This window comes from Glossina fuscipes, unplaced genomic scaffold (assembly GCF_014805625.2).
Source record: "Glossina fuscipes isolate IAEA_lab_2018 unplaced genomic scaffold, Yale_Gfus_2 116, whole genome shotgun sequence".
In the NCBI taxonomy this organism is placed as follows: domain Eukaryota; kingdom Metazoa; phylum Arthropoda; class Insecta; order Diptera; family Glossinidae; genus Glossina; species Glossina fuscipes.
In genome coordinates, this window is record NW_023998459.1 from 2783758 (window position 1) to 2810231 (window position 26474).

General features: G+C 33.7%; 1 long non-coding RNA gene across 1 annotated transcript; it reads left to right on the forward strand.

The window, feature by feature from the left end:
* The first annotated feature begins 2363 nt into the window (after positions 1-2363).
* On the forward strand, positions 2364-3180 carry LOC119640230. Its single transcript, XR_005247624.1, has 3 exons — positions 2364-2505; positions 2652-2876; positions 2935-3180. It is a non-coding gene; the product is annotated as an uncharacterized LOC119640230 (long non-coding RNA).
* Positions 3181-26474: the final 23294 nt, after the last annotated feature.

Consider the following 26474-nt stretch of genomic DNA (forward strand, 5'->3'; position numbering starts at 1 on the left):
AAGACGTTGGTCATTACCACAAGCAAATCTGCAAAAGAAAACACACTCAATGAACAACTAAATATGTAGGAATGCACGTCAACAAATGACATTAAGAACACAAGAAAATTAGAATTCCAATTCGAAAGCGGTATAAAAGATATGATAATTGAAAATGCGAAAGAATTAAACTGCACACGTGTGAAATGCAATGAATATCCAGACCATTTCGATGCGCTCTTGGAAAAATTGACATAAACAAGTTAAATTTCTTAGACTATGCATTAAGTCTACATGATGATATATTTAAATGCATATCCAAAGAGATACTAAAAGAAAAATTCAACAATATTAAAATAAATAATATGCTATTATACAAAGAAAGAGAAAGAATATATGATGATGAAGAAAAGTGCAAATTAATAGTAGAATACCACACTTGCCCACGCTCAGGACATTTCGGAGTAAGAAAAACATTCCAAAAATTAAGCCAAAAATACATCTGGCGCAATATGTTCAAGATGATAAAAAATTATACAAAACAATGCCACATTTGCCAAACAAGCAAACAAACCAAACATACAAAAGAACCTCTCACAATAACAGATACACCGTCCACATCTTTTGAAACACTAAGTATAGACACAGTAGGACCAATGAAACCTTCATATAATTTCCGATATATATTAACAATCCAATGCGTATTAACAATGTATAAAATCGCACATCCTATTGTAGATAAAAGCGCAAAATCAATTGCCAAACTTTTAACAGTTCAACAATGAAGTAATAAATGAAATTTGTCTGTTACTAAATATCGAGCAAAAGTTCTCAACCCTCTACCACCACGAAACCTTAGGTGCTGTTGAAAGAAATCACAGAGTTCCTAACGAATACTTTTTAGCCTTTACAACAAACAATGATTGGGATAAATGGATACCATACTACACTTTCGCATATAACACTACCCCCCACGTAGAATATACACCTTTTGAACTGATATATGGAAAATCGCCATACATGCCCAACGAAAAAATATTACATTCAAATCCTACATACAACCTAGAAAACTACATAAATGAGCTAAAAACAAAATTAAAATACTCTTTAGAAAAAGCTAAAAGATTTTTAGAAAAAACAAAAGTAGCAGGAACATACTATCAAAAGAACATTACGAATCCAATCGATATAAACACAGGAGAACAAATCGTATTAAAGAAACACACAGGAAAAGATTAGATAAAACCTATGGAGGAACCTTTGAAGTAATAGATATCAAAGAACCCAATGTCACAATACAAATTAAAGATAAGCCAAAAACTGTAATTAAGAGATACATTACAATAGATGTAAACTAAATTTATTTAAGAAAACGTAGAAATATTATAAACCAAACCTAATTAAGACTATGAAAATAAAACTGTAAAAATTTTAAAACTAAAACTTATAAACCAAATATAATTAGAAACTATATGTAAATGTAAATTAAAGACATAGGAATTTATTTAAAAACTACCGTTAACTCTATTAAAATTCTCTTTCATAACAGAAAATTGTTAAAGTCTATCAACACATTAACAATTTTTTCTCTAAAACGGTAAGAGTGAATACTGTCACACCATAAATACCACCTAAATACTTCCCGTCAAACACCAACAGTAATTACCTTTACACTGTATAACAAAATAAATTGCCAACGGCAAATACAAAAAAGAAGACATTAAGAAAAAGTAAGGGAGAATATTGTTAAAGAAGCATATCAATTACCAAACAAAACTATAAAGAGAATATATTAACAAATCAAAACTATGTAATTTGTATTTTATTGAACCAAAATAAAACACTAATAGATTCACATACAGGCATACATGTAGAGAGTGGTTACGTCTATGGCAATTGTAAACGAATAATAAAGCCCATACTATTGTAAAAACTTGGAACAAAAATCAGAAAAACAACAATTGCAGATTTATTGTATATTTAAAAATTTATCTAAACGGAAACTTTATTAAAAGCCAACAAAACTACATTAAAAACATAGAAACAGTATTTGTGAAAGAACACAGCAGAAATCCCAAAAAAAGGACAATCAAAGTAAAGAGGGAGAGCTTCAAGCAGAATCAACAGCTACAGGCAAGCCTCATCCATCCTGAATGTTGTAATTACTGAAAGTATGCATTTGAAGAAAAAAAAAGGCCAAAAATATTTATATAAAATGTAGACTTGAAAAAAAAAACCCGAAATAAAAACAATGGTTTCTAAATAATTGTTATATCAATACGTAATTAGCAGGATTGGCAGCTATAATGCGATTTTAACTTCAATTTTTCTCATTTTATTTTATATTTTTCTTTTTTTTAAATTTGTTTACCTTATAATAAAAAAAAAGAAAAAAGAGAAACAATTTAAAAAAAGAATAGGATCTTTAAAATTTCTTTTTATGTTAATATTTGCTTTTACTAGAAAGTAAAGAATCACGCTTAAATAAGCAGTCAGTGGATGTCGCTGAGGAGCAGTATAGAGAGGGTGAGTGCATGAGAAAAGGTATCGGGACTGGGGACGGATACCGACGGACATCGGACGGACTTACACAGGACAACTCATTGAAAGTCCCCATCTTTTTCATTCCTTTTCTTTTTATATTTATATATTTTCTTTCTCTGACGGCACAGCAAGCCGAATGAATGTGTACAAACGCTCTACCGTACAACGAGCTATGGCCGTGACAAACCTCAAAAGATAATTTAGGATTTTTATTCAGGTGAGAAATGTAAAAACTGTCCAGATTTCTTTGCAATGTTCGCAACTGTCATCGAAAGCAACCTGAAGATTGAAATATTTCAATATCTTCGGACCAGTTTGAAGAATGCCGCATTGGATGCAATGTCACTAACCATGTTAAGGCCATTGATTTATTGAAAAAACGAGTTGATAATAAATTTCTTAACTTTGCAGACATTAAGGTTTTGTGTTGGAAGGCGTAGAAACAAACAAGCTTGCGTTAATTCAATGACAAACTTAAGGCTTCCATGCTAGCACGACAATCTATGTGCGGACATTTCCGATGGTTATTTTCTTCGTTTAATGGACAATCCGATTGAAATGAGAAGATTATTTCACTATTGACAAGTTTACACTAAGGTTTAAGTCGCAAATAAGAAGTTCTTTCTTATGAAAGAAAAACTTTTTATATAAGCTCCAGTAAACTACGCGTTTATGTACAAAAATACAAAATAAAAAAAAATTATGTCTTTTAAAAATATGCCACGAAGTAACACTCCCATTAATCGTGAAATGCTTAAATTGTGATGTTAAGAAATGGATAAAAACTCTGGCTAAATATTAATAATGGAAAAGCTGCCTTATATGAAACAAGTTATAACAAATGTATGTTTCACACAATCTATATTACATATATTACATATATTTGTGTTTGGATGCGTATAGGAGGAAGTCGTTTCGATAATAGGGAGAAATATTTTCTACAGTAAATACAATGAAAGCGGGAAATATACAATATAATACCATGCTTTATGTACCAACTAAAATTTGATATAAATTTCATGTGACATTGAAAACCAAACCGAAATCGAAGGAGCCAGACTAACGAATATCGTAAAAATTGTTTAAAGAAATTATTTACAAATTTTATTAATATTTTTATCTTATTATTTTGTTTTTAAAAATTGTTTAAAGAAATTATTTACAAGGTATTAGTGTGTTTATGGCAGATTTGTGGAAGGTATTAACGTGTTTATGACAGGTTTTTGAAAGGTATTAGCGTGTTTATGACAGGTTTGTGGAAGGTATTACTGTGTGTATGACAGGTTTTTGGAAGTTAATAGTGTGTTTATGACAGGTTTGTGGAAGGTATGGCAAATTGTCAGGAACAATTGACTTCATTTAAACGTTTTGCAATTCTATTGTACGATTGTAGAAGGAAAAGAAAATATCAACACACATTTTACACATTTTGACATCCGTTGTCCATATATGTTTCACTTTAATTAGCAATTTTCCATAATTGCTTTAAGTGTAGTAAGTTCAATTCATATTTGTACTGTGAATTGCAAGTCACTTTTATTTCTCGCCGAAATTGGAGGTTGAAAAGAGAAATTTACCCTAAAGAATTTTTACAATATGTATGTGATGTAAGATGGAAGTGTAGTGTAATGTGTAAACTTACTTCCAGTTACTTACCAGTAACAAACAAAGCGATTTAGTTAATAAACATTTTAATATAAGGAATAATCAATATGAATAATTAAAATAATGACATTTGTGTTTAAGACAAAAAAGAAATATATGAATTAAAATTTTAATATTAAATAACTAATTTAATTAACAATACTTCAACTCTCCTTTTTAAAGAGTCGTCGAATGTACATTCGTGTTACGTATTAAAAAAGTCATTCTTATAATTTTAAAAGAAAATAAAATAATTAAACAGATTAAAGGACTAGTAAGAGTAAAATCAAAATTAAGCCTTAGACAGTCAGAATCATTCATTTAACAAACTGTATCGCGAGAGAGACGGTACATCTTTGTCGCTCCAACATATATTGCTAATTGAGTTTTGTAGACTGGGAGATGATAAACAGACAAATATGAGGTGGAATAAAGTCGGAGTCTGTGATGTGGTTCTTCGAGTGCGATGAACTACACAGAGGGAGGCAACGATGTTTGTTTTCCCATTCAGTTTTTTTCTGAATATAATTCACTTTTTTTCACAGCTTTCTTTTTCTTCTTTTGTCAACTTTCTTCTATATTACTAAATTTCTTAAAAACTTTTCATTTCTATGTGAGAAATTTTGAACAAATTTTTGTTTGAACTCTGAGGCGTTTTATTTTTCACCAAAAAAAAAAAAAATCGAGTTTTTTTTTTCTTTTCGAAAAATTGACATGTAAATGCCACACTCAAAAAAAAAACTGACTCCCCAAAAAATTCTTTTTTTTTCTTCCTTCAAAAAAAAAGCATCGCCTACTTATTTTTCTATAGGGTCTCGATCCGTAAGTTCGAGAACTGTGTAAACACCTCTTTTTCCAGTTTACCTACTCCTCTTTGCGTCGTACATAGAGATTAAGATTTATTTAAGGATGTTTGACGTGGTGCAATATTTGGCATTGACGGGTTCATTCATAAATAGCTTTGGAACTATGGTTGCGTAGCTGGGACTTAGTCTCCAGCCGTCAACTACTTGCCATTAAACGTACTTAATTTTACGTTAAATGCTCTATCCAGTATCTGATATTTTGAAAAAAAAGTCTGTGTCGAGGAAAGCAAGGTTCTAATTTCAATGATCCGGTCCCCTATTATCAAAACCCCCTTTATATCGTTTTGAGAGAGTTCATATTGAGACATGAAGTGAACAAGTTTAAAACCTAAAACCCAATTTTTGCCCCGTTTCAGAAATTGTAGAAAACGAAGAAATAGTTGTTTGTACCGTTGAAGATTACAAAGTAATATCGTGTTGGAATTGAACCGTTCATCGTTTCGAAGACTGCCTAGCGGATAGGCTTATACTCTGTTATGATTTTAAAAACATGAATATCTTGAAATCAAATTGTCTTAAATGTAGTAAATCTTCAAAAAACCTGTGTGGAAGGTGTCTAAGTAATCTGAGGCCACCATGGGCACATCGGTATTAGCTCAATACGTCTTAATCCAAACTATTCCTACGATTCTTTGAATGAAAATTCGATTGAGTTGTCAGTTCGAGATAATTCAAATTGACAATCATGTTCCCCGTAGTGCATCCGACAACTTTCCTGATACGATTCTCTAATCTTACCATGTCCGTTTACTTGAATACAATAAAATTAAGGAAGAATTTTGAATGGAACTTTGTCCGTCGCTTTAATCTAAACGTTCCACCACTCGATAACGATGGTTTTGGAAATTTGTCTTAAATAACAAAAGATTATGCTTTTTCACTGCTCTTTCTGTGTTATGAAATGATATATGGCCATTTGTTTCAGTTTAGTTGCTTAGTCAAGATATAGTAGGTCTGACTGATACTGGTGGATCTGTTTTATGGTTTGCCTTCAATTAAGCAAAATTTTTCTCCAGGAAAAAACTTTGAAGGCAGCTGACGGCATTAATCGTGCTACAGTAGGTTGCATAGCCATCGATGTTACTTTTAAGGGTAAACTATGCCTATTACCTCTGTGATAATTGCATCGTTGCAAAAAAATTTTTATTTTAGTAGTCGACTTTGTTTCAACCTTTGGACTCGTCAAGGATGTCTTTTGGCGAAATGTGTAATGAAATAACTTATAGTACCACCGACCATAATTTGAGCGAAAAATAAACCAAAAAACTGGGAGGTGTTGTTGGTGATATTTCCTCTTTCAATATTGAAGTATTGGGTAAGACTTTCCCTATTTCTCATACCATCGACACAGGTCGGCCTAAACTTATCAAGCACCTATATCACCTGCAGAAGGAAAACTTCTGTTTACAGAACTTAATAAACTCCTCGGTATAGGGGTAATAGAGGAATCTCAAAGAATCTGGTCTTCGCCTGCTACACTAGTTATTAAGCCAGAAGGGATCCAACTATCCAACGCCCGAAAAGCGAACAGCGTTACGGTTAAGGACGAATGCAATATTGAGTAGATTACCAAAGGATGAATTTATCATTTATACCTTGATCTTTATACCTTTTGGCAAGCACAGTTACACAAACATCAGAAAGAGAATACAGCGTTTACAATACCTGGTCGCCTATTATGTCAAATTGTGACAATGCTGTTTGAGTTGTGTTCATTAATGGATAAAGTCGTTCCATCTCATATATGTTATTAAGTCTTTCTTTACTTCGATCATTTATTAAGTCCTTCTGAGCTACTTTACTTTTACAATTGAAAAGTTGACGGATCTGAACGTGGGGACCTGTGAGCACTTTTCGTAGAACTATACCACCTACTAGCAGATGATGCTACCAATGGTTGTGGAAGGTTCTCAAAGATCGTCAAGCTGATCAAACCATCGAATACTTTTCACTAAGAAATGTTAGAACAATTTTGACAGCAACACAAACAAAAAAAACCAAAGTAAAAACAAGTCTTGCAAATTTAATCTTTGCACTTATTCGTGAAAACTGACCGAAAGTGCAATAATTTAGTAAGTCAGCAATTATTGAACGAGATAGTAACAGAAAGAGAGAGAGTGAGAGGGAGCGGAGATATACTAGATCATATTGATAATCACATATCCAACTTAAGTTCACAAAATTATATTAATTATAATACCATTCAGACTGGTATTAGTACCATTATGTCTTTCATTTATTGTTATATGTCCTCTGTGGAATGCCACTTTTTTATCAAACATTTGTTAGAAGCAGGAAAATGGTTGTAAATGTAAGTATAAAGGTATATTTCACAATACGTTACGTTTTATTGGCGGCAAAATCAATCTCAACCAAGAAACGGGAGACAGAGAAATAGAGAATTAGATCGTATGTTAGAATTACCCGTCACACTTGTGAGGATTTTGGCAAATCTGCGCATGCGCTATTGTCGCATTTTTTACTTTGCGTGTAAAAATTTTATAATTTCTTTTTCGTAGCTTTATACAATTTTCAAGCCTAATTAATTATAATAATCTTTAAATTAATTGAAATATATTGAACTTTTTGTATTGATATCATTTTGGTGTTTGTGATTAGCATTTGATGCCCTCGTCAAGAAGCTTTTTCCTTGTTTTTGCATTTACAGTTTTTCTCTTTGTTTACTGTGTTTTTAATAGGGTGAAGTTTGCGTGTTAATTTAAGAGATCGTTTGTAAATACGTGACAAGTTTTTTGTTTTTTCTCCCTTCACAAACTTTATTTCGTTTGTGGTTTGTGGCGTGGAGGGTGTAACGTCCATGTACGAATATTGGGTAGAGATTCTGCCGGCTGCTTTGACCAATGATATCGTAATAAAGGCGTGAAGCAGCAGCATTTCTAAAATGGAAAAAAATTAGAAACTCGGTAAGAGAAAGTATAAGGCATTTTCTTAATGTTATTATAAAAACGTGTACTTGTTAACGTAAAAAGAGAAACAAAAAAAAGTTATTGAAAAAAAAAAGGAAAAACGAAAATGCTTTCATTTCGTAAATAATTTATTATACAAAGGTTAAGCAGAAAAATAGTAATTTTTAATGAAAAGAAACGGAATGCAAAATCTTAACAACAACCATTCAAAATTTACAAATAATTAATTCCTGCGGTTTAAATTAATATAAAATTGTACATTGATTGAAATTTTCAATTGAAAATAAAGTATATACATACACATAAAGATATGAAGTTATGTGTTTATTGTTTCGTGGCAACATAGTACTAGAACTTGTACGTTTCATGGTAATTTCATTAGTTCAAGCAGGATTGGATACAAACTCTTTAAGTAATTTTTTTCGATAAAACAAATCATCCACAGATAAATTCTATCAAAACTATATAAAATATAAAACAAAACAAAGAATTAAAATAAAACGAGAGCAAAGCAAGTGAAGGATACTGCTTGCATACATTTGCCTCATAAGAGTGCATAGGGGGGCAGCAAGTAGCTGCAATAGCGTTTGATAAACAGGCTTACAATCGGGCCAGTTCAAAGACAAATATAAACAAATGAAAGAATTAAAACTACGAGTAAATGCATGCATTCAGTATCAAAAAAATAAACTACGTAAGACTGATGTACTGCAACCAGCTGGAAATATATCATCCTACGATCCGTTGCGTAATACGATTATTCCATCGAAATCAACCCGTGGTCAACAACAAAAACTTTTTGGAACATCCATTAATCAACAAAGACCAAAGCCCCTTTGCTGTAAACAAGAGCCAACATCCGTGGACAACTATCGTCAACTTCAGTGTAGAAGCAACATTGGGTCACAACAACAAACCGTGGGTAAAGAAGGCATTAAGAATATACCTTTGTATATCCAAAAAAAAAAAAAAAAACCGAAAGGAAAAGAAAAAAAAGAAATTTTCAAACCGATCATAAATCCATGTGTAAATAGAACCATTCCAAATTGAATATTTTTATATATTTTCTCAAACGGTATTTAAGTCGTCGAAAACACAAAAAGAATAAAAATTAAAATCGTAAGTGCTTGGCTAGAAATGTGTGGTTAAGCGGCGTACTACTGAAGCGGAGTAAGAGTGGGTGGACGGGCGAGTGAAGGTAGGGGGACTGGGGACAGCTACCGACGGACTAAGAAAGGACGAAAGGACGGCGCACAGTATGGACAACAGACCTCACAAACGGACTTACACAGTGCGAACTTATTGCAGGTTTGATTGAACCTTTTCTTTGTTTTTTTCCTATTCTAAGTTAAAATCCTTTCTTTTTTCAAATTGCTTTTTTTTTGTCATGCGGCACAGGCCGAATACTTTGCAAACGCTCTACCGAAAGCACCACCATTCCTCCTCGTCCTCATGATCAACGATAAAACTTGTGGATGTGCCGTTGGCAAATTCTGTTGAGGTTTCGAGTGTTCCATCCTTGCCTACAACAAGCTTTAGCGATTCCTCCATTGTAAACTCAGTTTGTAATAAAAATATTATAACTAAGCCTGGAAGCTTTCCTGGTGTCAGCTATGCTGATGTGGCCAGGGTATGTCTTCTTAGTGACACCATTTAGGGTACTCTGGCTCCAAAGAATATTAATAACAATAATAAATCCGCCTCTCACACTAGCTATTCGGATGCATCCGCTGGTCACCATGCTCGATTAGCCGCACGAGCTGCACTACCATGTAAAATTCTCTACCTGTGAATCCTATTGTTCCTAGTACGGATGATGTCTGCTTGAAAGCAGTACACCCCAGAAATACAGTATTCGTGTCAAGACTGCCGTCTGACACCTCTAAGCATAATTCGGTAATTCTTTCATCATCAAAAAACTGATGGTGGTCCAAAGAGCTTGATGATCCTTACATTACGAAAAGGCTGCACATGTGTTTGGTTAGATCTATACTCGAAAATGCCTCTGTTGTCTGGTCTCCTTCATATAGATGCTATGTAGATTCAGTTGAATCTGTTCAAAAGCAATTCTTGCTGTTTGCCCTTAGGAATTTGGATTGGGATCCGATTGCCCCTCTTCTTTAACTAACTTTTAACCTTAAATGGTCCTTGTGAGTCGAAAATTAATTGTTGTTAACTATTATCCGTTGCCAAGCTTATGCATGTTTGCGATGGCTTAGGAGTTCACTTGCATGTTGTTCCTGTACCGGTTGTTGTTTTTTTCTTTTATTTTCCTTCTTATTTGTTTTATTATACTTATACTAAGTTTTAATATTGTTTAATTTAAGTTTAACTCTCAGAGTCAATTGAACTCCACGGTCAATTTGTTTTAGTTGAGTTTCTTATATAAGTAGACTATATAAATAAATAAATAAATAACCTACTTTAGCTATAGCCTACATTAAATGTAACTTTAGTAATAACCTAGCTTAAAACTATTATTTTGCTTAAGCTAGCATAATTATTTATTATATAAGACACTAACTACAGTTTAGTTGGGTTAGAATCGCAGAGTCACAGAGTCAGAATTAAAGTAAAATTAATAAACGTCAATTTATCATTAAATTTATTGTGTTTTTACTACAGTTGGTCTTCATGTTATTTTAAGACTCGTGAAGTTATTCTGCACCCAAATTATCCAACTACATCATTCATATCGCATCGGCTGTTTAAAGTAACAGTTTACAACCACTTCTCTGGTTATTTTGCACTAACGTTCCACAAGGATCTCCTGTTTCGTTCAGGGTGTCTCAGATCGCTTTCAATGAAATTGGTAAAATTACTTGTCGTATACCAAAAATTGAACATTGACCCTACGTGGACGACGTATACTAAAAACAAAAATATCACGTAGTCAATTAATATCTTCGCATCTATTGTATGAGAGTTCTCCAGAAGTACAAACTTTTCAAGCGCTAAAATTTCAATAAAAAAATCCAAAAAAATGCGAATTGGTCGAAAACAGATTTGTGATGCAGGACATCATGCATGTTCGTGATTTACCAGTACAAAAATTGCAGAGGCTCAATGTTCTCCGGTTCACATTTCCAACAAATATCATTGGAAAACACATTGTTTCCGGTTAAAAAATTCCATTTTAACGAGGAAGAATTTCATACAATACATTGTTTGGAAAAGTCATTCGCAAGTCGCAAATTAACACTATTGCTTATCTTATCAAAATGCTTGTTTTAAGCAAGATTGACTATGGTTCCACCAAGCACCAAGACCAAGTCCACGACGACGCCCTTCACAAGTATCATAATTAAAACAGATATCGCAGCTTTTGAAGATAGGCTTTAGAAATTAAAAGCTAAGATCGTCCCCAACCTTCTTAACTAAAAAAACCCTTCTCGGTGAAGATGTGAAAATGATTACTATTTTTAACAAAATTCGTAAGTCACCGTGCGCAATTTATCAATGTTTGTATGTCGCAAAGAACATTGCCTTAAACATTTTCCGTTCATGGGTTTTGAAAGACTATCAATTTCACATTTCGCTGTCTATGTACAAGACAGAAGGCACTACAAATTACGTTTTCGAGAATCTAGTTGCTGAAAAAACCCGATTATTGGAGACTATAGTTTGGAATCTTTTATATGCGGACGGCTCTAAATCCCTTTGGTCTGCCACCTGCTTGTACTGTGGTAGATGCTACAGGGCAGATTTTTCTCAATCAGATATTTTACGAAAGCGCGTCATCTTTCAAAACCGAAGCCAGGGCTATCCCTAATATAAAACTATAAAGAATCTTTAGACTTTGAAATGGAAGACCACCAACAAGTTAAGGAAAATCATTACAACTTGCGGCGATAAAATTAAAATGCTTTGGGTACCAAGTGATATCAGCAGAATATTACGAAAAGGAACATAAGTTAGATATTAGAAAATTAATTTTTTTTGGGATTATGGAGTTAACGAACTATCTGTTTGCCAAGGACGATGGCTGCACGTAGATACTACTTACTAGGCTTTAGATTAATAAAAATAATGGAAGTAACAGAGATAAGGCCGTCATTATGCAGCAAAAAACGCGGTTGTATGGGAAAACAAACACAGAAACAAAGAAAAAAAAAAGTCAAAAATTGTTCAGGATAAACGAAACAAAGCTTCACATTATTGAAGTGCAAGCAGAAGCAGATAGAATTACTCAATTGTCTTATAGACAAGCGACCGTAAAAGATGAACATTCATTCGCGAATACTCTTGAAATTATTGTTGTGCAGCAATGTCTTCTCTCAAGCCGTTGAATACCACAGCTGAGTTGACTTTTATGCTTATACGGAAAGGGAAACTTTTTCGTGCCTGTACAATTTAGTCAAAGATTATGAAGGGCCTTAAAATCTTCTTCCCTTGTGGTAAAAGAATAAATATTTTGATTTGTTTATATATCCAACGCCGAAAGATGAGGATACACTCATTTTGCCAAAACGTTTGTAGCATACAGAAGGAAGCTTTATGGATCCCATAAGGTGTGTATACTCTTAGTCAGCATGAAGTTTTAAACCGGTTTAAGCATATCTGTCTGTGCAATGTCTACGCTAAACATCCTCATGACCACAAAAAAGCGGCAACCAGCTGCAAATGTGACGTAGATTTAAAAATTTTGTTTTTCGCTTGCAAATGTAATGATAAAAATTTCTATTTACATTCTATGCGGCGTCTTGCAGCATCCGTGCAAAAAATCGATAAATCAAATTTGGTAGAAACATTAAAAATTTTTGCATGCAAATTGGTATTGAAAATGAACAAAGTTGGTCAAATTTATGGTTATTTGCTTATTACTTGCGAATTATAAAAGACAGAAGGCTAAAATTTGCCACATTTACATTTCTCTACACACAAAATGGACGAAATCAGCCACGCCTACCACAATTTCCTTTTTTCCTCGCTTTTTTGTCGTTTTCTGCTTAGTAATAGCGATGGGTATAAAAGATTCGTGAGCGACCGAAAATGATTTTCTTACTTAATTTTTTTACATTTGCTGGTATTTGAGAAAAAATGCGATTCGGTAAGTATGTATTGCCTAATTTGTAAGATGTGGAGAAGCAATTTAGCTTAGCCTTTTTGCGTACGAGTTATTTTATGTTAGCGGAATTTTTTTTCAGACCGTTTCCAGTGACGCTAAAAAAATCTTAGGTTTTTCGACAGAGAAAAACGTGAAACGCAAATGCAACCTTGGTTCTGTTCATATATACAATGTGCGAATCTTAAAACTGATAAATCAGTTAAGTAATAAGGAATACAAATAGGGATGAGATGCCTTCAATAAAATAAGTAAATAAACGTAAAATGGGCATATATATTCAATAAGAAAGTTACACTAAATTCCTGATTAACAAAATGGAGTTTTATTTAATTTAATGGCCGCTTTGAAATATATTGTGCGCAATGTAAAACGAGAAATTTAATGTAGGGGAAAAACAGCGTACACATTAAAACACAACAAGCAGAAGAAAACGCAAATGAGAAGCAGAGATATAAAACTACTATGTTGAAGTGCCTTATAAAAGCAATGCGCAATTGTTCAGAGTGTTCGCTAATACAGAACGGTAAGGAAAGCGCCATGAAAACTAACAATTGGATAAAGAATAAAAGTTAAAAACTTGAGCCTAAAATAGCAATCTAAAACCTTACACATCAAGTAAAAGTGAATAATGCACAATGAAACTTAACTGCAGTTTAAGATGATTTAAATAGCTGCAACGTTAAAACAAACAGTGTCAAAATTAAATCCAAAAGTACTTCTTTACAAGAAATCCGATCAAAGTGTACGTTTAATAAAACAGGCTAAAACAATTCTATGAAAATTTCGTTGCTCGGTTGGAGAGAGTTGCTGTTATTTGAAGAAAGGATGTATGTGCGACATATAGAAAATACGATAAATGCATCGCAGCAACATTCTCAATATTTCTACCATTATTCTTGTTCAACACAGTTTCCAACTGTTTCACCGAATCGAAAATTACTTTTCTTTGATAACCTTACTAATTCCCTATCACGTATTTTTCAACGAAAAACGAGTAAAGAGAAAAAACCAAGGCTACATCTAAATATTGATCTTTCGACGATAAAACCACCCAAGAAAATGATCAAACACCGTTAGCGTTGTGCTCACCAAACATCACCATCATTGTACTCAACGTATTCATCGCCAGCTTGCCACCATCATTAGTTTCATGAGCTTCTTTCGGTCGTCTTCTGCTACATATTAACAAAAATATTTATATATATATATATATGTGCATATGCATATATGTATGTATATTCTTTACTTTTTATAGCCACCACTAAAAAATGGGAGTATACTCGTTTTGCTTGGAGACACTATAAAGTACGTATACTTCGGCTTATCATGGAATTCTGAAATGATTAAGCTATGTCTGCCCGTCAGTGTACCTAAAAAAAGTGGAGATATCGACAAATTTTGTGGAAATGTAGGTATTGACAATAGCTCGGTTGACTTTTTTTCTGCACTTTACAAAAAGAGTAGTGTTACCTATAATAACGGAAATCCCTTAATCAAGATTTCTTTTCTAATTGTTCTATCATATAGTAGCATCATCTAAAGAGAGAATTATGAAAAGAGAACAAAGTCCAAAGTCTGTATAGCATAAGGGTGGGCTCTGCTTATGCAATTGACATTCTCTGTGTTACAAGGAGAAGACTGACGAGAGAAATCAAGACAGGGCAGCCGGGGACAGAATCCCGATGAAGTTAAGGAGTGAAGATGTACAGAATGCTAATTTTGTATAAAACTTTCTACTTATAACAAATTTATTGATTTGAAATTAAGTGGTGCATAAGTTTTATTTATGCATTAAATCCGCTAATTAGACATGTGAATATAGACATAAAATAAAAAGCATATCTTACCTTACCTTGCAACAACAAATAAAGAAAAAAAAAAGAAGACGATCTTTCATGCAGTGACTGAAAACATAAAAAATTTTCAAACGAAGTACGAAAAAAAGGTGACTTTTAAGAAATATGATAAGAAACCTTCAAAGGTACAGTAAATATGTTAAATTTGTTAGTTTTCAAAAAGGGGCTTAAAAACGCGATGGATATATTTAAAAATATAATAAATTAGAAAGAAGTTAAAATGTTAAAACTCACTATAAAATAATAATAATATGCAAAGATAAAAACTAAAAAAAAAAACGTACTTTGTATGTAGCTGTAGACTAAGTAGACTAAGCTTAAGATAGAAAAAAAGAAGGAGTAAAAATACAAGGCAAGAAAATGGCATACCTACTTGTTTTTTTTTTTTTTTTTGGTGACATAAAAACGGTAAGTATACGAACAACAAAAGGAAAAAAAATGAGAAAGCGAAGGGAATGATTAGAAGCCCATCATCACTATCATCATCTGCAGACTGGGCAACTATTGTGCAGGTGCCAAGTATACAGTGCTGTTTTGCCAACTGGGCTATGGGAGTATGAGATGGTACTATATGAGGCAGTAGGACGATTTGAAGATCTTTCTCTGCGCGCAAACAATGTGATCATATTCGTTGTCTAAGTTGAACGCATGGGCTCGTAAAGATCAGGTAAGTAAGTGATTGTGTGTGTGTGTGTGTATGTGGATGTAACCAAAAACAATGACGTAAAGAACCGACAAATGCATAGGAACGGACTAGCGGACAAGAGGATAATACCGACGGACGGTAGGATAGTTACGTAACGACATGCCGTTAGTGATATACGTTTCAGTTATTTCATTTTTTTTTTTTTTTGTAAATGTAGCTGGGCTAAAAATTCAACCCTATCTCTAAATTCATTACAGGGTTTTTGCTTATTACTTACAAATTATAAAATACTGAAGAACTAAATTTTCCTCTTTTACTTCGCCCACATCAAGATACAAGTGATTGAGTTTCTTTTTTTTGACTTTTTGAAGGTTTTGCACTTATCAATCATAAGTTAAACAAAGCAGAATGTTTAAAATCACTTAGCATATTCGCCAAATAAAGATATATTGTCTGCTAAAAATGTGTTTATTGTAAAATAAATATGGTGGACACCACGACCTGCTGGATTAGGTTTTCCTTAAACATACCATCGATACGGGTGCCAAATAAAAAGCTTGCAGATCAGGATATGACAAACTAAGTGTGCTAATTCTAAATTAATTATGGTCGGCGTCACAACATAGTGGATTAATTTTTTGCAACAATAGTGTTGATATGGCTACCACATAAAAGGAATTAGAGAGTAGAATGTAAAAAACTAAGTGCGTTAATTCTAAATTAATTATCACGATGTGGTAGATTAATATCTCTTAACAATGTATGTTTGCAATACCCAAAAAGAAACTTTAGAGATCTTATTTATTTATTTATTTATTTTATTCCACTTATACTAGAAACTCAACTAAACAAATAACAGTCGAGTTCAATAGGCTCTTAATGCAAAACTAATATTAATTAACGATAAAATTGAGTATAAGCATAATAAAACAAATAAGAAGAAAAAAAAAGAAAAAGAAAAAAAAGCATGTACACTATCAGCATAAGAGCACATTTACAACCGGTACAGGACCAAATTGCAAATGAACTCCTAAACCATCGCAAACATGCATAAGACTGGCAACCGATAATAAATTGACAATAATTCACTTTCGAAACGTAACGACTTTTTAAGGATAAAACCTAGTTTAAATACGACATAAGTAAATCGCGCGTATTAAGCAATGTTGCTTTAATGGACTTTAAAGAGTCCGATAACGAGAATAAGTGGTAGACGTCATTTAGGTTTTTGCAAACGACTCTGAGCGGATTGAACAGCTCGTAATTAAATTTACACTGATTAAGCTTAACCAAGATAAAGTGCCTAGAGAAGCGGCTAGGGACATTAAAACTTATTTCACCAAGTAATGAAGGCGAGTCAATAGCACCATTTATTACTTTAATTAGAAAGGAAACGCCAAGAACAAATCTACGTTTCTCAAGAGACGGTAAAGATAACAGAAGCAACCTACCTTCATACGGAGGAAGAGAGGCAATCGGATCCCAACCCAAATATCTAAAGGCAAACAGCAAGAATTGCTTTTGAACAGATTCAATTGAATCTACGTAGCACCTATATGAAGGAGACCACACAACTGAGGCATACTCGAATATGGGTCTAACCAAACACATGTACAGCCTTTTCGTAATGTAGGGATCATCAAGCTCTTTGAACCACCTTTTTATAAAACCAAGCGCGGACCTAGCTTTTCTAATCGAGAGCTCAATATGCAAGTTAAAACGTAACCTATGGTCAAATAGAACGCCTAAATCTGTAATCGAATCGACGTCCTCCAACTTATGCGAATCTATGAAATACTGAGTAATGAATGACTTTCTTCTTGAGAATGAAAGCTTCTTACATTTACTCAGATTTAGTTTCAGGAGATTCAAAGAGCACCATGCAACAAAATTATCCAAATCACCTTGAAGCTGATGTGATTGCGATTCAACAGAGAAGGAAGAAAACAGTTTCACATTATCAGCATACATTAAGATCTGGCTGGAATTAACCACCGATGGGAGATCGTTAATGTATAAACTAAATAAAATGGGACCTAAGTGACTTCCTTGAGGTACGCCAGACGTAACGGGGAATTCATCCGAGCTAATGGAGTTAAACAAAACTCTGAAGGATCTATTGTGCAGATAAGAGCTTATCGATTTCACTAAGTAGGGTGGGAAACCAGAGGCTTGGAGTTTAAAGATAAGTAGTCTATGGTTAACCATATCAAATGCTTTGCTTAAATCAGTGTAAATAACATCTGTGCGAGAGCCACTAGAAAAAGCCTTGAAAACATGACAGGTAAACTCTAACAAGTTGGTGACTGTAGATCGCCCTTTCCGAAAGCCGTGCTGGTGCGGAGAAATATACGAATTAATGGCAAAGGCCAAATGCTGAGCCACAATACGCTCGAACAACTTGGGCAAGACACTCAACTTGTCTATGCCTCTGTAGTTCTCAACAAATTGTCTACTTCCACTCTTGTGGATAGGAATAAGGAAACTACTCTTCCAACATGAAGGGAAAACACCTGAAATTTTTCTTTTAGAGTTAACAAATTTAAAGAAGAATTTAGGATTAGCAAACAGAGAGGATTTAATGAACTGAAGGTATCTGCAGTAATAATGATGGTTGAGGGAGTTAAATCTGTGCCTCGCCACCGAGTAAGCGACATAGTCGAGCGCAGAGCCACTTTTCGAATATTTTTTGAATAGAGAGTTTTTTCTATTCTTATGATATTTAATTGTCTTATTAAACCACGGGGGACATCTGCTTCGAGGTCGACAATGCTTGATCGGAACAGATGCAGCAATAGCTAGATTTAATGTATTGTAGAACGATGGCAATAAGCTTTCAATACTACCGGTTGAGAAATCAAGCGTCAGATGTGAAAGACGATGTTTTAGTAATACAATATTGATTTTATGAAAATCATAATAATTATTTAAAAAAGTTTGAGTTGGCACATTAAGACATTTCAACAAACCATCATTAATATGATGAAAGGAAATGCATATTGATGGATGATAAAGATCCTCAGGTAAACTAAAAGGTGGACAACGATTTACGTAAATCTCGGGAAAATTGGCAAAGCAGAGATCAAGCAGTCTACCAATATCTATAGTGTATATATTTTTGATCAGCGTGAAATTGTGAATTGATGAAGCCATGTCTGTCCGTCTGGTGTTTGTTGTTGATACTCTCCTGAAAAAATAAAGATTACGACCACAAATTTGACAGAAAAATTAAAAGTTTTTGCACGTATTGAAAATAGTCGAGATTAGTCAGAAAAAAGGCTTGTTTTTCTTAGCAAATATTTCGAAGTTTTTCTCGTTAGTCAGAAATTATAAAACTTGGAGTGCATATTGTAGTGACACCACTCAAAATTAAAGGTTCTTGTATTTAGTTATTTATTTTAAAATCTTTATTTATATCTTTGCTTATTAATTCTTGCTTATATTCTAAGTTACTTCTGACCAAAATTAGGTATGGTCAGTATCTTATATAACAAATAATTTAATGCTATCTTAAGCAATTAATACAATTAAAGTAGGTTATTACTAGAATGATAGCTTAAGCAAATAATATAATTAAAGTAGGTTATTACTAGAATTACGACTAATGTGGGTTACAGCTAAATTAGGCTGTCTTAACTAGATTAGGTGTCACATTATGTTGAAATGTAAACTTAGCGTAAATTGTAAATCACAGTAGAGTGCGACAGATCGACAATGCTACAATATAATTTCCACATTTACCTTACGAAACGCACAAAAATGGAAAAAATCGCGCCTGCCCAGACTTCCTCAAATGAAGATACATTATCTGGTGTCTGTAGACACTGCGACGTTAGGGATCAACTTTTTCCTAATAATACAGACGATATGGGAAACGAATAAAAGAACTTGGAGAGTAGAATGCGGAAAAGCATAGTGGTGGGTGTGCGCTATTCGGTCCTTGCCGAATATAACTTTCGCACTTCTTTTAAATTAACATGACATTACATTTAAATTAACAAAACATTAAAACATGAATATTATTAACAAATTTTTTTTTTGACAATATCATGAAAAGCAAAAAAAAATGGGTTAGAATTTTTTTTTTTTAAGGGGAAAGTAAGCTTAGGTCCCTAAGGATGTATGTTCGGAATCGCCAAATAAAAATGTAGCTGGATAGAGACCATACGGAGGACAAGGCGTTGAGCGTCTTAGGGTATAACATCACCTCCGACAAATAAATATCTAGCAATTTATATTATACTTCGTATAAATATACACATATGCTTGTAAATATTTGTACGTGTTGGCATTGCGCGGTAGAGCGTTTGCAAATTTTTATTTGGCCTGCTGTGCCACAAGACAAAGAAAAAAAAACAATTGAAAATAGAAATAAAAAAAAATCTTAACCTGAGATAAGGAAAAAAACCAGAAAACAAAATGAATGCTCAATCTGACCCTTAATGAGGTCATATTGGGTAGATCCGTATACGAAGTCCATTGTCCGCCCTGTCCGCCGTTCGTTGGTACCTTATTTTTAATGCTTTCCTCCCCACGATAGTTAGAGTGCAACCTCAATAGTTTACCAAGAAAAAAAGTCTTCCCTTTTGTTTTATTTCAGAAATTTTTTTTATACATAATATTTTGACTTTTAATAACATCGACATTTGCTTTGAATTGTATCAGAATATACTCGTATGTAAATTATAACTTTTCTTACAGTAAATCACATTTCTTATTAGTACTTGAACTTGCAATTTAATTTAATAAAAATTTTTCTTTTCGTAAATCTGTCGCTTGCAATTTTTTCTCCTGTTTTTCATTTAACAAACTAAATAAATTCGAATAAATTCGTATTGGAGAATGTCTTATGTTGGATTATCGTAGCTTAATTTTCTTTTCAAGTTTTGTGTGGTAATTGACATTTATTTATTTATTTTATTTATTTATTTATTTATTCCACTTATACAAGAAACTCAACTAAAACAAATTGACAGTCGAGTTCAATTGACTCTTAAAGTAAATCTTAAATTAATTAATATTAAAACTTAGTATAGGTAAAATAAAAAAATAAGAAGGAAAAAAAAAAAGAAAAAAAGCATGTACGCAACTAGCATAGAGCCACACCCACAACCGGTACAGAAACAAATTGCAAGTGAACTCCTAAGCCATCGCAAACATGCATAAGCTTGGCAACTGATAATAGTTAACAACTATTAATTCCTAAGAGCAAACAGCAAGAATTGCTTTTGAACAGATTCAGTTGAGTCTACATAGCACCTATATGAAGGAGACCAGACAACAGAGGCATACTCAAGTATAGGTCTAACCACACACATGTAACGCCTTTTCGTAATATAAGGATCATCATGCTCTTTGGACCACCTCTTTATAAAACCAAGCGCGGACCTAGCTTTGTTGAACGAGAGCTCAACATGCAAATTAAAACGTAACTTATAATCAAATAGAACGCCTAAATCTGGGAACGAATCGACGTCTGCCAACTTGTGCGAATCAATGAATGCTGATTAATGAACGTCTTCCTTCTTGAGAAAGGAAGCTGCTTACATTTATTTAGATTTAGTTTCAGAAGATTCAAAGAGCACCATGCAACCAAATTATTCAAATCACTTTGAGGATGATGTGATTGCGATTCTACGGAAAAGCAAAAAAACAGTTTCACATCATCAGCGTACATTAAGATCTTGCTGAATTTAATTACGGAGGGCAAATCGTTGATGTATAAATTAAATAAAATAGGTCCTAAGTGGCTACCTTGAGGTACGCCAGACGTCAAGGGGAATTCATCGCAGGTAATGAGGTTAAACAAAGCCGTGAATGATCTACCATGCAGAAAAGAGCTTAACCTTTCCACTAAGAAGAAAGGTAAGCCAGAGGCTTGGAGTTTAAAGATAAGTAGTCTATGGTATGCAACAAAATTATCCAAGTCAACTTGAAGCTGATGTGATTGCGATTCAATAGAGGAGGAAGAAAACAGTTTCACATCATCAGCATACATCAAGATCTGGTTGGAATTAACCATCGATGGGAGATCGTTAGTGTATAAACTAAATAAAATGGGTCCTAAGTGGCTGCCTTGAGGTACGCCAGACATAACGGGGAATTCATCCGAGGTGATGAAGTTAAACAAAACCCTGAAGGATGTATTGTGCAGATAAGAGCTTATCCATTTCACTAAATACAAAGGGAAGCCTGAGACTTGGAGTTTAAAGATACGGAAGTTATGATTAACCGTATCATATCATATCATTTAAGAACACCTCACGAAACTGCTACTTTTGCAGTACGAAAAGTTTCTCGTCTTGCACCGTAGGAAATCTATACATAACATTTATAATAGATAATTAAACTATAAATTAGAGAAATGTGATAACGATTATCGACAATACTAGTAAATACCAGTACATACAATTTACAATACTAGTAAATAGTGTGACGATATAAAACCCATGTAATTATCCAAAAAACAAATTTTATTCTTGTGTTATCACTCAAATTAATTGTAATTGTTAGCTACGAGGAAAAAGAAGCATTTCAGAAGGTTATGATTTGATACACTCGAAGCCCATTTATTTACAGTATGTCTAATGCATCACCTCCATTTAGTGCTGACGAACTACCTGCGAGCGGCAGACCTTCGAGAACATTAAACTATTAGCAAAAATCCCTCTAGTACGTTCAGCGCTTAAAACAGACCTCCCGTTCACCCTCATCACTTTATTTATCAACATTGTGGACCTGGTCCTCACAACTGCGCATACAGTTCGGGTAAAAAAGGGGCACAACACGTAAAATTTTGACGTCAGATCAGCCCTGAATCAAAAGAAAAATGATAATAATAAGCGAACTATACAGACAAACAGCGAAAAAAGGTTTACCAAAAAGACAAATATGTTCATTTAAAAATTAAATTTTGATTAACTAAGAAAACTTTTCTATCAAACGAGCATGCAGAATGAATCAGGATTTTTAGATCGATTTCTGACGGTTGTCCTTTTCATTTTTGTCTTTTCTTGAACATTGCATTATATCTTCAACCTAGGCATATTGCAATATTATAAAAGTATACAAGTTAAGAGATCTTTCAAATCAAATTCAAATACCCTTTTTGCGTTTTTATAATTGGGAATTCTACTATTTGTGTGCAAATTGTACCTTTTTTGTTGTTTAAATACCTCGTTTTTACATTTTCTTTTTAGCCTCTTCAGGAGAGCTAAAGATTGCATAAATATAACCGTCACCAATTTTACTTTCGTTCGGTGTCGTCAACATTTTAATGTCAATAATGCCATTAATTTTAATTTTACAAACTACGCCGTTTTTAAGAAATTTTTGTTTTCTATTTACAATAACGGCCAAGAACTTTTTTGTTTCTTTAATAAATTCCACAAAACATTTAATTTTTTATGTCCAAACGCAAATTTGACTTTCTTGGGTTAGTCAAATGCTCATATCCCATTCCAAATTTTTAATTCGCATCTCTAGTCCTACTTAACGATTGTGCGACTTTAGAACTTCAATCCCCGGTTTCCGTTTAACGACTGACTTGTTTCTCTTTGTTTCCTTACGGCTTTACTTCGCTCTTTTTACTCTTTGTTTGGATATATTCTGTATATAATAAGTTATCCGATTTAATAAATGGGGAGGAAAACGCAATGACTGAAGTTTAAACAGCAGTAACTTATGAATAACTCTATCAAACCCCTTACTAAAATCCATATATACAACGTCCGTTTGTAAGGCACAGGAAAATGCCTTGAAGTAAATTCTAACAGGTTCCTTACAGTTCATCTTCCCTTAAGAAAGACTTGCCGAAACCGAGCGAAGGAAGTTTGAGTAGCGTATACTAATTGTTTATTAACAATCTTTCCAAAAAGTTTGGGAAGGACGCTCAGCTTGGCGATATCTCTGTAGCCCAAAAATAGGTGTCTATTCCAACCTTTATGTGAATCAAATAGAAACATTTCCAACATAGTGGAAAGATACCCGGAGAAAGATTAAAAACATTAGAGATTTTACCATATAGTTCCTTCTCACACGATATGGGTATATACAAGGCCATCAGGCGCTCATACCCTCCTATGCTTTAATGCCTTGAATTACATTCTGCTAAGAAATTACAACTTTTGGAACCGTAATAGAATCATATATATACGAGCTAGTAATGACTTATAGACGCAGAACCGTCAGTAGTGAAGTAACGATGAAAAAAATTTCCGAAGAGGTGTGCATTTTCGCGATCATCACAGGAATTAGTGGTATTGTATCACATGACTGAAGGATCCGAGGAGACATTTCTTTTAGACTGAACATATGTAAAGAAATACTTGGGAGTAGTACGAGATGATACTTTTTACTTTTATATGTATCTGCGGTAACATTGGTAATTCTTATAGTTAGATCTATGCCTAGCCGTAGAATATATATCATAGTCATATGCAGATGCACTCTTCAAAAATTGTTTCAAAAGTAAATCTTTCTTGTTCTTAAAGTCTTTAAAAACATTCTTAAATCACGGTGGACAAGGACACCGTCGAGATGGTTGACTGATCGTAACTGTTATTTAAATTGCTGAAAATATTGAGTTTTACAGCGAAGATACAATAGTGCCTAAATTCCGACCAGCCACACCACGAACAATGTTAATTAGCAAATTTTTAAGTAGCTTTGTTAAAGCATAATTTGAACTAAGAATTTGTTGACAGTTGATATGATATACTCACCCTACCCAATTCACCGAATTATAATTGGAAATCGTAACTATAAATGGAAAGATGCGATGGACAATGCACATTCTCATTTAATTGAAAAGCTGGACAACGTTTAACAAATATTTCGGCGAAATTTGCAGAGCGTAGATTCCAGATTCTACCATTACTATTTCCGACATCCTTATTATGCAATTTCACCCCTATTGCAACGAACTCAAAGTCCGACGGTGTCACAAGTTCAAGCAAATAGGATCGAGAGACTACTGATATAGTAACTGAAACACCACCCCATGTTCGATCTACTCCATCCTTTCTAAAAACGTGGAAGCTATGTGGAAACATCTCAGACGATTGAAGGTCCGGTTTCAGTTAGGTTTTAGTAAAAATCGTGTATGAAAAGGTAAGTGTAACGTATTTTAGAATTCAGGCTCCTAACATTTTGATAAATGATAGATAGTGGGCTTAAGGATATGCTGCGATTTTCGCAGCTGCCTACATTACCGATATTTTACTTCGGGATTTCTCCACCGGAATGAATTCCTTAATTTACAAATATTTTAAAAGGTGATGTAGCTTCAAGTAAAGTTGTTGATAACTTGAAGAATGCTTAGGGCAACTGATGGAACTATTCCCACCAAATACATCATAACATTCTCATAAGAGGTTTCCCGTGCTAGTGTAGGGACAAATATAGCCTTATTGGGTGGAACAGCCATTAAAGTCGCGTTATTTATAACACGATTCTGAGAAGCCATAATTTGAGCGTTTTGGATTAGGGAAAATGCAGACGTCAAGCTTTTACCTGCCTAAGTCAAAGCTAGTGAGGAGGAATTAAATGGAGTGGAAGCTGTTTTAGTTTTCTCTCTTGAAGATTTAGGCGAATTAGAGCAAGCAAGAAAAGGGATTTTTGACGCGCGCAACTGAGGCGTGGTAAGTTACAACGTTCAACTTTAGTGTTCGAATTGATAATTTGAGTAAACCAATATCTGGATTTTTGTCAACCGAATTGATTTGTAAAGTTTTGTTTGCAATGGTTAAAATGTCACGTTTCCAGTGCTTGTTGAATCCTTTACGGTTTCAGTCAAATCTTCATCTTGCGATTCAAGCAATTTTCATCTTGCGATTCAAGCAGGTTTTCTTTTGCTCGTTTTGCTGAGTCATAATATGGCTATGTTTGTTATTTAGTGCGTATGGATTATCGGAAAGCAAACCAGTTTCATTAAGCAAAAAACTACCTATAATCCACACAGGCGGCAGTATTACGTGTGCCGTCATAATCCGCGGCTTTTTTAAAGTCGTAACGATGGTTACGTCTTATTTCGACAATTCGAAATGGACGTAAATACTCCAGACTTTCCCTGTGATAAATCGTGTTCTTTTTGTCTTTTTATGGCCACTAATTCACTTCGTACGATCTTTCTTTTTTGGCATATTTACCGTAGTACCACTTACGTGCCTTGCGCCTTCCGTATTTGTTCCTTACCTCCTTTTCGAATTTTACTTCGCTCCTCCTGACTAGTTCGTGTTCTGACAATTCCAGCAATCGTTTACATTGCTCTTAATACGTGTTTGGAATAATTTTTCTTGAAATATTTAACGTGGAGCGTTTCGGACTTATCCAACAACTTTATACCATTTCGATGACTCGGACAATTTCGCCATAATTGCTATTGTAGCTCGATTTATTCTTTCTATCTGACCACTGCCGCGAGGCGATAATAGTTGCAGCCTGAATATATTCGAATTTTTTCGTTAGAAAAGTTAATAAATTCTTTCGACATGATTGCAAAACCTCTATTGCTAATTATTCTTTTTGAATAACCAAAGACATCTGACCAGACATCTATATTTTTATAACCTCTTCAGAACCTGTTGATTTACAAGAAAATATCCAGGGAAATTTTGAAAATAATGAGGTATATTTATTATTTTTATTCGTTTTATCCACTGGACGTAAACGATCGATGTGTAGAGTATCACTCTCTACTCTTTTGTATACAATTTATAAAACCTTTTCCTTTCCTATTTTTTTTTTTTGTGGCTTATAAATTCATTGCTATTCGCAATACAATGATCTACTTTGCTTTCTAGGTGTGAAAGGAAGCGTTACCGCTTAAAATTGCTAATTGTTTTCTACACCGCACGTTTCTAATAGTTTCAGCTTCCATAATTTTGGGCACCAACAAAACATCATTACCGTCGACTTGACTATATTAGTTTGGGGAAAAAGAAA